This window comes from Bombus impatiens, unplaced genomic scaffold, assembly GCF_000188095.3.
Source record: "Bombus impatiens unplaced genomic scaffold, BIMP_2.2 scf_0296, whole genome shotgun sequence".
Lineage (NCBI taxonomy): Eukaryota > Metazoa > Arthropoda > Insecta > Hymenoptera > Apidae > Bombus > Bombus impatiens.
In genome coordinates, this window is record NT_176715.1 from 848,859 (window position 1) to 851,397 (window position 2,539).

The following is a 2,539-nucleotide window of genomic DNA, read 5'->3' on the forward strand; positions in this document are numbered from 1 at the left end:
ACAAAGGGATGCTTAAGGGAAGACGAATTGCGTGGCAGTCGTCAACTGAGAGTCGAGTTGTCAGGAGTTGGTAGATTGTGAGTCGAGAGTTGAGTGCAGTGAAAGTTGTCGAGTTGTTACGAGTCATAAACTGTTATTTATGAATAGATCCATCTATCGATAAATTTATCATATAGAATAGAAATCATTGGAAATCCTAATTTCTAATATTTCAGAATAAATAATCCTATAATAATAATAGGTTTATTTCGTAAAAACTTCTGGAGATATCATTTAACGTTGCACAGAACAGTGGTGTTATCTTATATAATTTACAAATTCATCTACATAGCATGTAACTGAATTTACTTGTTCTACAGTTTCTATGGGAATTATAATTATCTGTAATCACATAATTTTTCTTGTGTCAGTATGAGTCACAGCATTTTTTATAATAATACTTTACAGCCGCACATATGGAGAATTGTATTTGCAAAAAAAAATTGGTATACGATATCTCCAGTGTGTGATACTTTTAAAAAATATTAATATCTCACATCATTTGGACATAACATATATGTGTGTGCATTTCATAGTATTGTCACATAGAATTATCAATAAATACACAAGAGTCGATGACGAAGCTACGATATATATCTCTTATTGTGTCATAGCTTCGTAATCAATCCCACCCTTGCGTATCTAATGATAATTCTATGTGATAATTCTATGAAATGCACACAATATATATATAAATATAGGAATGTTAAATAATAAGTAAGTAGAAAAGAGTATGATAAATACAATATCGTTGCACTCACACGAAATCGAATATAATACCGCGTTACGCGTATTCGTTTCTCACTAATTCTACGTCACAACAACACAACGAACTTCACTCGACCACGATAAATTCAACTCTGACAGCATTTTCCACCCTCATTTTTCCCTTAACAAACCTCGGTAACGCTTACAACAATCCTTCACAACATTAACATATGTTGACAACATTTATAAACAATTAACCCACACGCCACGTCCTTCCCTGACGTCACACCATCCCACATAAATATATATATGTATACGTACTTATATTCAGAATCAAAAGAGGTTCATTCCTCGGTGTGACTTGCACAACATTAGACGGTGATTAGTGCGGAGGAGTAACTGGGACATTTTTTTGTTTTGTTTTTAGTAACTTTTGCATCTTATCATGAATTCCTTCGAAGAGAGATTTGCATATTCGTTACATTTTGATGAAGCTAAATCAGATGAAGACCGACTAAAAAAGTGTATCGATCAACTGTTCGAGAAGCCTCTAATAATTGATGATACAAGATCCACAAATAATGCTCTACTGTTTCTTTCTTTGGGTGAGTACGATAACAAACGAAGATTATATCTCTTATATTCAGATCTTCTCTTAGTTTTGTACATTATACTTACTTTGGTATAAAATGTATTATGCGCATATTGCAATTTTTTCATTGCGAATTATATACAGATCGCATACGATCATAAACTTGGATCAAATTTCAATACCTGATTTGCAACTTTATCTTTAGAAATAGTAATGTTATTTAAAACACTGAAGCTTAACTTCTACGAATGAATTAAATATCTCGGCACGTAATACTCTTCATATTCGGACGAGATATCGTGCAATCGCAATGTCGTTCATGTTGACGTTTTAAACGACATATCTCGGATATCTTTTCGTTAGAAATTAGAATATCCAGCCCAAAGTCTCGGATAGAAGACAATTGGTAAGACACAGTCCGCTTATGAATATGAAGACAACTAACAATCGCTATTCACACTGATAGATCTAACGCCGCTTCGTCTAACGCTGATCGAGACTTCCAGGAAAAAGCTACGTTCAGAAGAAACAGCGTTACACGAAGCAATGTTAAACGCATCAACAAATTTATATATACTTTGATGTGAACCTTCCATTTCTAACAGTTTATAATTAAATTTTAAAGTATTCGTTTGCTTCGATCAAATGAAATTTCGTTCATACGTATATGCAATTGCATGATCATTTACTTCGAGATTGGCGTAAGTCCATTTTCCGTCGAGACGTTAACAATATATTAAGCGATGTAGGTCCATTCACGAGCCTGAAAAAAATGTTGGTTCAATCGATTCTAAAAAAAAAAAGAAGAAAACTGTGTGGTTAATGTAAGAGCTAACCGCTAAGTGTAGTAGTATGAATAGCGAAAATCGTAAACTTGAAAAACTCCAAAATCTGTTATTCGGAGTGTTAAATAAATGAATGTGAAATGTCGAATGAAAACTGTAGTTATGAATTTCAATTAGAAATGGAATACTACGCATCCGATGAGCGACGTTTGATTGTCATATTAAAACACATAGACGTGAGATATCTCGTCCGATGCGTATCGCGATTAGTCGGAAGAAGCTGAAACGTTATATCGAAATAAAACCTTTTGCAACATCTATTCACGATCCATTACAAGTCAGTTAGTTAACAAAGTGCGAAAATTCATATTTCCGAACACGTTAAAGAGAAAATAATCGAAGAATGCAGGAATAA